Here is a 10,126-nt window from a genome sequence, read left to right on the forward strand (position 1 = left end):
GAAAATTACATGAGTAAATTTTATCATTTATATCCGGTATTCAGTTTGAAATACAAGGAAGAGCTTATGAATACATGAGTGTGGTTTCTCATCGAATTCATTATGAGTAACTGACACGTGCTGTGACGTAGTGATGATATAACGAACCTGATGTGAACTCACATGCTACAAACTATAAAAAAATCAGCAAAAACACGCCTTCATATGTTATTAATAACTAGAAAATAAGTATCCATACTAGTATATTTTTCTACAAAATACATTACGACCATGAAACTGTTAGAAGTCAGTTTTAATGATAAAAAAACACAAAAGGAATCGACTAGAGATAGCCTGAAATATATGTATTACAACAAATTTCATAAGAGTAACTGAGAGGTGGATATGGGAGGTAAATAGTTCCTGAAATTAATAAATTATTGCTCGTACTCAATAAAACGTGAAACTTAGTAATTAAACATAATTACTTTTAATTAAATATCAAATACATCTCACTCTTTCTTTGCCTCTTTCACCAATAGCCTTCTTTGCGTTTACTTACCTAATATTAAACAATAAAATAATTATATGGAGACATTTGTTCTGGTTACCTCCACAACAGAGAAACCAGAATGGACTAATGGGCTGACGGCTGAGAACAGAGAGACCAGAGTGGACTAATGGGCTGATGACAGAAAACAGTGAGACTGGAGTGGACCAATGGGCTGACGGATGAGAACAGAGAAACCAGAGTGGACTAATGGGCTGATGACAGAAAACAGTGAGACCAGAGTGGACTAATGATGACAAGAGAACGTTTTCATGTTGTTGTTGCTACTACTTTAGATAGTCATAATAGTATCGGGACTCTCCTTGGTATTAATGAATATTGTATGAAACTTATGATGAAAATATCAAAAATGTCATTAAATCTAGAGTGAAGTTAGAGTAAAAAAAACCCGTTTAACAATAATAATAAGAGTTAAGAAAAAATATAAGAATAAAAACAAACACTTACATTTAATTTTTGGCGGAATTAACTCAAAGACGAAAACTCGTTGTCAGCATACAGAAACACTTGTTATTCTGTCGGACAGAATACGCTGCTTATTACTTATATATATATATATTATTTGTATGATTCACTTCTTTATAGCCTATGTTGTTGTTGTTTTTTTTATCACAGTTAACAGCCAACCTTCCGTTTACGCGAGGTCTAACATGTACTGTACATAAAACCAACGCCACAGCCAAACGAAATACTTTTTGATGGTAACAGGAATTGAGTCATCTGAGGTCACTTTGAAGTAATTACTCTGAAATCTCCCAGGGGAACAAAAACTCACGTGTGAAATGGATCATCCATTCGAGCGTTCTGCTCTTACGTTGATGCTGTTTCTTTGTTCTTGTGAACAGAGTACAAGTTCTTAATTTGTTGAGTTTTGAAAGACGGTGAATTGGTTCGAAAGTAGTTTATACACGCACTGGAAGTATATTGTTTATTACGAAAGAATAACAGTTGCTTGATATCAAAGTTGGTTTCTGTACTAGGTCTGGAAGTCAGAGATTTTACGGTTCGATTCTCTTTGCCGCAAACACATGCTCTGCACACTGGGGCCATGAGCGTGCTGTAAAGTAGCGCTCACTTCTCACTATTTTGGTTCGAATAGCAAGAAATAAATATTTTTGACAAACTGCCTTCTCGCTAGTCTATCAGTTCAAAAATAGAGTAGCTTTCACGCAAACAACCCTTGTGTGGCTTTTATGAAAATTCTAAAAACATCAAGAAAGGGTTGTTTTACTACGTCATTTTAACTCGCTTTTTTTAGAAGTATTTCTGTTTATCTGTTTGTCTATTCATTGTTATTCCTATGTAAGCGTAACTTTCAAATGCGTTTGTAAAAGACATTCTTTTTGAATTGTCTGTTAAAAGTTATCATTTCAAATAGAAAGTGTTCTATACTCTCATACAGATACAGAAGATGAAACTGAACATCAGAGTCGAACGTTACAAATCCACATGATGTACTCCGTACAGTATATGTACTACTTCTACGAACCAACCACACATTCAACATTGAGCAGAGTTCCGATTTTGAACGAGAAAACAGTTGTTCAGGTATCAACAGGTGTCTAGTGAAACATTTAACTTATTCGAGCGATCAGACCGCCGCTATGAGTCGAATCCAGGATTTTAGCATTCTAAGTCTATAAATTTAGGGTTAATATACCGTAATAATGGCCAAGTGGTTAGGACGCCCAGCTCCTAATCTGAAGGTCACGAGTTTGAATCGTCATCACACCAAACTTGCTCGCCCTTTCAGCCGTGGGAGCATTGTAATGTAACTGTCAATCCTACTATTCATTTGCAAAAAAGTAGCCCAAGAGTTGGCGGTAGGTGGTGATAACTAGCTGCCTTCCCTCTAGTTTTACACTGCTAAGTTAAAAACGACTAGCGCGAAATTCGAAACAAACTAAATCAAACAAAAGACCAATAACAGATTTAATTCGTTATGACAAGAAACCCATTTGAAGTAAAAATGTTTTCCCAAGACGGCTGGTATGGGTATTAAAAGTTTAAATAAAATGAAGTATAGAACAACGTTTCGACATTCTTAGGTCATCTTCAAATTAACAAAGAGAGTTTGGAAAATACAATAACAGATTTACTAGTTCAATAAAACTAACACATGTAATGCTATAAAATTTTGAAAAGAAAGTTGTTGTTTTTTTCGATTTCCTTTGGTGGACTTAGCAGATCGCCTGATGTGGCTTTGCAATAATAAAAACACAGATAACCATTTTGTCAAAAAAACAACATACTTTTCAAAATTTATAACTTTACCTACTTTGTTTTGTTTTCTTATAGCAAAGCCACATCGGGCTATCTACTGAGTCCGCCGAGGGGAATCGAACCTCTGATTTTAGTGTTGTAAATCCGTAGACTTACCGCTGTACTAGCGGGGGACTCTTACATACTTAGATATTCAGTGTGTTCAGAAAAGAGCTAACTGCTCATGTTCTGAACATAAAAATCAAACTTAAATGATTAATTTGTTTTTATGTTTTCTTGACCAGTTCGTGCACCACCCCACCAGTGGGTAAGCAGTAAGTCTTTAGGATCATAATATCATAATCCAAGGTTTTAAACCTATGGTTGGCACGGTACAGGTAGCCCAGAATGCGCTTAACAACAAACAAAAAATCTGCATCATTACTCATCTGGGACTTATTTTCTTGAGAGTTACTACGTTTAGGTTGTCAGAAGTTAAATAACTTAATAACTGTCTTCAAAGGATTACTAGACTCAGACACCCAGGCTAGGCTTAAAACTGTATAACTATATTTATACGCGTACATAAAATTTCAACTTAGTCTATAGCAGTGGTTCCCAACCAGGGGTGTGAGATAGCGTTCTAGTGGGTGCAAGATAACATTTGTTTTGGCCTCCTTTACCTTTATTCTTAAATAAATAATTACTGTGAGGGGTGCGAGAACATATTAATTTTTTTTAAGGGTGCGGGGCATAAAAAGGTTGGGAACCACTGGTCTATAGGCTTAAGGTTAGTAGAAAACGTTTGTTTTGACTTTGTTATTATTATTTATCGTTATTGTTAATATGATATAGAAGACAGTGACCTAAGAAATGAACACACACAATACTGAGAAAAAAGTATGCTGGGATATTGCGCACATGCTCAGTAAGTAGTAACTAAATCTGTTTTTTTTTTTTTTTTTTTTTAAGATATAGCATGGGCAGGGAATTAGATTAGTGTCGGAGTATGTCAAGTTGGCATGCTCTCTTTAAAGGTGTATATTATCTTTGTCGAAAATGTGACAATATTTTTTTGGCTGCTTGAAAACTATAAAAAAATCAACAGGCTGTTATATCCTTAGACTATTTGTTTAAACATAAACGGGCGTAGACTCTAAATGCGTCACGTCACTATGCATCTCAGCTTTGAATACGACTTCAGTTCTGAAATATTCCGAGAGGGGGAACTTTTTGTTCATATTCTACAGTTATAGAATTATTGCAATAAAAAATAAACCATTTTATACAAAGAGAAAATATAGAAGTTAGAGATCCCTCTAAATGATTTTCATTTTAATATAAAATTAAATGAGAAGCCAATATTTTTACCTAACGACAATCAAGACGGCGGCGTTGATGAAGAAAGCGGTCTTTTCCGAACGAAGGTTTTTTTTTAATTAGTTGAATATGAGGACTAAAATAGATGTTATATATAAAATTCATGTCATTGTTCGTTGTTATTTTATTGGGTAGTGTTATTTCAGTTTTTGTATGAATTATGTTTTTCAGCATGAAGAACATACATACATGCAGAATTGTTTTTATCAATAGTTTGGTTTCCAGACCGTCATGAAAACAACAACCGAAGTGATAAAGACACCCAAAGTGCTTGGAGCTAATATAATTTTCCACGTAAAAAACAAACAAAACGCTGTTATTTTCTAAAATTATGACCATCCTGTGGTGTTAATCAAATTTTTATATAAAAGATGACAGTTGGAATGAAGGATTCCCAACAGTCACATTCTTTAGCTCATATACATAATACGTATAATTTTAAATCTCTACTGAGGTTTCAGTCTTTCTACGGATTTTCACTTAGGCCATTTCTTCCAAACAATGAGTGTAGTTTATATTCTGTATTTGTGTGTGAATCAGGTGGATAGTGTCTTCTATATCCAATAAAAATCCAAGCGTCTTATTAAAAGCGCTTCTCTAAATGGCACAATCTTACAAGTTTTCTTAGCAAGAAACGTGTACTATGTGTTTCCATGAATGTTAATAGATGCAAATAAAACAGCTAGTGAATAAAAAAGGTAATATATATTGATTTTTTTAACGGTGCTTTTACGCTTTACACGTTCTATAACGTTTTTCTGCATTTTTATTTATAGATTTCAATAGTATTTGCTCAACCTTTACGACTGTCAACCGTCATCTTGAAAACGTACTTGAACGTTAACACATAAAGTAACCCAATAGTTTGTTTTGAATTTTTCGCAAAGCTACTCGAGGGCTATCTGTGCTGACCGTCCCTAATCTATCAGTGTAAGACTAGAGGGAAGACAACTGGTGATCACCACCCACCCCCAACTCTTGGGCTACTTTTTCCCTACAAATAGTGGGATTGACCGTAACATTATCACGCCCCCACAGCTGAAAGGGCGAGCATGTTTGGTGCGACGGAGACTCGAACCCGCGACCCTCGGATTACGAGTCGAGTGCCTTAACCACCTGGCCATGCCGGGCCTACCCAATAGTAAGAGATACATTTTAGAATTTTGTGTTAAACGTTGTCCTTCCAGACAACGATGATCGTCGTGTGTACAATAAATTATTATGAGTTTAAGATCACTAACATTACATAGTCTATAAGTAGACGTATACTGTAGAGGAAAGCACTTATCTAATAACCTTTAAAACTGATAAGTTAATTAGAAACCTAGGAAAATTTCCTTATTCCGTGTAAGATTATTCCCCTCTCACAAATTCGGACCTATTTATTACCAATGTTGTTATTTTTTAAATACTTGAACATTTTTTTTATTTAAAACCTAATTTCTTTAAACGACATAATTATTATGAATGCATTTTTATTTACATCGTCATAAAATAAAAAACGTTTATTTTATTAGTTGAGCAAATTAAAGTTATAGTACATATCATTTCTAGTTATATTTAATAAAAACTTTTATATGCTGTATTGAAATTGGTAAAATAATTTACTTTAATGACTATGTGTGCATTACACACACAAACACACACACATGTATAAGGACTTTCCTGTATAGCAACAATTCTCTTTGTAAACGTAGGAACGCCTATAAGTAATTTAACTTTGAGTAACAGTTCAGTTTCACTTTCCCTTCCTTCGAATATAGATCAATATATTGTCTGAAAAAAAAAGTACAAATATTAAGCCTCGTATTCTTCATGTGTAAGAACAACATAATGAAAAATTACCTGATTTTTCGTTCGTATTTCTCTTCTCTGTATGAGTATACTGCAAGACTCATAAACTATTCTATGTAGGTGACTGTCTTGAGTTGTTTGAGGAAGTTGTCTAGTAATTAAATATAATTTAAGTACAGAAGTATATCGATCTGCTCAACCGAAAACTATATATACCTATCACGCAAATCCAAGTTTGCTTGATTTATTCTTTGATTAATTTCAAGTCATGGCTCATTTATGTTGTATCAAATAATAGCACAACAAACTTCTTGACATTAGGTAAGCCTAGAAAGGACAGTGCCTTCTCAACTTTCTCTTTCTGTGTCAGATTTACCTATAAACTTGAATTAGCTCTTAACATAGGTCTTTTCCTTGATATATTCGAGCTTGGAAGTTGTAAAGTATCTGTTTGTCTGACTATTTATCACTGCCTACTATAAGTGTAATTTGATTTGAAATCTGTAATGGATATATTAAGAGGAATGTAAAGTGGATAAAGTAAAACAAAAATTGCAGTTTATGTTATTTTTATTTTATTTTTTTGAGTGACCATTTTTTTATAACTGTGCACAAAATGTTTTCGGAACTAAAGCGTTGCATTCTATTTTTTTATTGTTGATGTTATAATGTTTCAGACTTTTTCCCAAAGTATACTGTTTGTACCGACTTCTTTGTATGTTAAGTTTATTAGTGACTTCACATTATATGTATCATTTTTATTTTGTTTTATAATTCTATGTGGTGACTGTTTAATGATCTTCTTGTTTGATTTGTTCCTATGTATTGATTTAACCGCACGTTAATGATTATTTGTTATTCGATTCCTGTTTCTTAAGCTATTTATTGCTAATCATAGAACTACACAACGGGGTATCCGCGTTGCGCTGTACCCACCGTAGGGATCGTACGTCGATTTTGAACGATAAAATTCGATCCATCAGGCTTACCGCCGGTGAAAAATTACATTTAATTTTACAGAAAAGTGTAACTCGACAAAAGACAGACAATTTATCACTGTTTTCAACAAACTGCGAGTTTCGCAGTAAGATTTGTTTTTCATAATAGGTCGTTATTAGGAGTTAATAAGAGCTACTCAACCCACAAAATTAGATTTAAGTAAATTACTTATTTAATTACTGTTTCTTGAAGTTTTTGTCAATAAATAGAATATGAGTACAATGGGGCAACAAACCACTAATCATTTACTGCGTTTAGCAGGGGCTAAGACCAATAGAGAACAGAAACACCGTGTAGGAACTAGTAATTAATCATTAGCAAGATCTTAAAAATACGAACTTGAAAACTTATTTTATTTTTCATTTTTATCACGATATCCAAATTAATTACATAAAAGAACAACAAACAAATAACAATCTTGACTTGACCTAAAATAAGAACAAACTAGAATATAATGATCATGTTAAATCGTTTCGAAATGTGTGCATCAATATTTTTAATTCTATTTCATTTTCTGACAATAATAAAATTAATACAAGGGAACTCTTGGAGGATGAAACAATAACCTGACATTTTACCTACCCTCTAACCCTACACAATGAATGAGTTATTGGTCTATCACATTACTGATGAACAGATGGGCAGATCTTCTGCTGCCGCTAACAAGACAATAAAAAAACCTTCAGTCTGACAATTCAAGAATTCTAAAGCTTCCATCATTAGCTTGAATTCAATGGCATTTCTATGGACTCACCGTATAATATTCGGCCACATTCTTCTCATGTCCCACTATACAGTTTCAATGGGCATTTGTGTCTTTGGTCTGCTTAAATGTGACGTATATCCGAGGGTTCTGGCAGGAACAATATTCTTATTAAAATTATATTTCCAGTATTTCATGACGCATCAAACACACACTAAAAAACAATTCTGTCTTACGTTTCGTTATAGACACAGGTGTTTTTCTCAGTGATGTCAATGTGCCGTAAGAGAACAGGTGGCATCTTGTTGATATTAAAGCTAGTGCTTTTATTCACGAGTTATGTCTAACTGTACAAAATCAGAAGTGTGAATAATCCTAGAAAATTATAATTCTGCTTAGTAACAGTTTTTTTCTAGACTCCAGTCTCTTGTGAGAAATAAAATTTTAGGCCTGAAGCAAATTTTCAACAGAGCCATGAGTTCACCACGGCTAATTCTGGTTTCGCGCTTTGGACACTTGGCGGTTGGATACTTCAAGACTTGAGCAAATTATTTCACACCATTTGTTTTAGTCTATGCAGCTGTATAATGGTTATAAACTTTTAGCTAGAAGTTAACTTATAACAGACTGGCATCTCGTCCATAGGGAAATGTGACAATTAAGCTGAATTTCAACACTGGATCCTGTCTGCCATCTCAGCATCGGAGGGATGTAACTTTTTGACACAAACAACCGTTGTAGTAGACCCACTGACAGGAATAAAGAACCTCAAACGTAAACAAGTATTTAGCCTTAAATTTATACAATCTTAATTTTCATAAAGCTACGATAGTAAAATCCAAATGGTAAAATATTTGTTCCAGTGCATCTGACGAAATGAAGGAAATGTCATGCAAACCCTATAAAGCAGTAGACTTCCTACTCAGTTGACTGAACACAAACTGGTACATGACAGTACTGATACAAAACTCTACAACATCCATTGTTTTTTCTTATACTAAAAGCTTATCGGAACACAAAAAAATAAAGTTAAACAAAATTAATAATAAAGATATTTTGTTCTAGAAATATAGTAATTAATTTCTTAGTATTTTAGGGCACACTAAAAATACCGTCTACTTCAAGACTTGCTTTAATTAATACATTTTATATTGTATTTACATTTTGTATTTATGGCAGAACCAGTAAGGTTATCTACTGCAGTCCCCAGAATGGCAGTCCGTAGTCATTGAAATGTCTTTTTACATTAAAGAGATACAATATAATAAATATTCTATGCTGTATGTGTGTTTATTTAAAAAACAGCGAATTAATTTTGATCTCCTGACCAGATATAAAGCAGCCAATCAACATATAACATCACAACGCCCTCTATCCTCACTAAGGGATTGTAACGCACTACACTTAACACATGGTGAGCATTTTGTAGTATCACACGGTACGGTATCACATTGCCTTGCAATGAACTATAACGATAAGCACTCGACTGTAAGAACATAAAATAATAAAATTGCAGCTCAATACAATAATAACTATACACGAGTTTAAGAAATTTGATACACATTCTTAGCGATTACGCAAAATGGGACCTTCTAATATACTAAACGTGTGAGCGTATAACTGAATACCACATGCTCTTACCTTAAAATAATTAATCATTCGCGTTAATACAATGTTCAGAATACAAGAGCATTTGCGGAAACTTTTGGTAGAGCTTTAACTGTAGTTTAAACTATGCTGACTGACTCGTCAAAAATTTATCTATCTGTCTGACTCTTTATATAGCAGTTTGTGCCGTTAAAAGATAAATGTCGGTTCTACAGTGTCACTTTGTATAAGTGGGGCGTTATAATCTGATAATCAATTCCATTATTCGTTGGTAAAAGAGAAGCCCAAGAGTTAGAGGTGGGTGGCAATGACAAGCTGTCTTCCCTCTAATGTTGGCCCAGCCTGACCAGGTGGTTAAGGCACTCGACTTGTAATATGAGAGTCCCGGGTTTGAATCCATGTCGCACCAAAACATGCTAGCCCTTTCAGGAGTGGCGGCGTTATAATGTGTCGGTCAATCCCACTATTCGTTGGTAAAAGAGTAGCCACAAAGTTGGCGGTGGGTGGTGATGACTAGCTGCCTTTTCTCTACTCTTACACTGCTAAATTAGGGACGACAAGCGCAGATAGCCCTCGTGTAACTTTGCGTGAAATTAAAAATAAAAGTGCAGACGAGGAGGACTTCTATTAGTATCTGGCGTCGTCGCAAGATGCCTTTCTTGCTTCCGCTGGAACGGATTTACGATTGTTTGTTTGTTTGTTTGTTTGTTTTGAATTTCGCACAAAGCAACTCGAGGGCTATCTGTGCTAGCCGTCCCTAATTTAGCAGTGTAAGACTAGAGGGAAGGCAGCTAGTCATCACCACCCACCGCCAACTCTTGGGCTACTCTTTTACCAACGAATAGTGGGATTGAACGTAACATTATAACGCCACACGGCTGAGAGGGCGA

The 10,126-nt window shown here is 34.5% G+C and overlaps 1 protein-coding gene across 5 annotated transcripts in view; it reads right to left on the reverse strand.

The window, feature by feature from the left end:
* The window catches only part of Nox (NADPH oxidase), a 38,415-nt gene extending 30,647 nt beyond the window's left edge, over positions 1 to 7,768 (reverse strand). For 3 of the 5 annotated variants that reach the window (XM_076498855.1, XM_076498854.1, XM_076498853.1), the window contains exon 1: positions 998 to 2,039. The gene's annotated coding sequence lies outside the window, so the exon portion shown is untranslated. Of the gene's footprint in view, positions 1 to 997; positions 2,040 to 7,679 lie in introns of those variants that run through there. The other 2 variants (XM_076498852.1, XM_076498850.1) reach the window with 2 other exon arrangements.
* Between the last annotated feature and the right edge of the window lie 2,358 nt (positions 7,769 to 10,126).

Source organism: Tachypleus tridentatus, chromosome 4 (assembly GCF_004210375.1).
Source record: "Tachypleus tridentatus isolate NWPU-2018 chromosome 4, ASM421037v1, whole genome shotgun sequence".
In the NCBI taxonomy this organism is placed as follows: domain Eukaryota; kingdom Metazoa; phylum Arthropoda; class Merostomata; order Xiphosura; family Limulidae; genus Tachypleus; species Tachypleus tridentatus.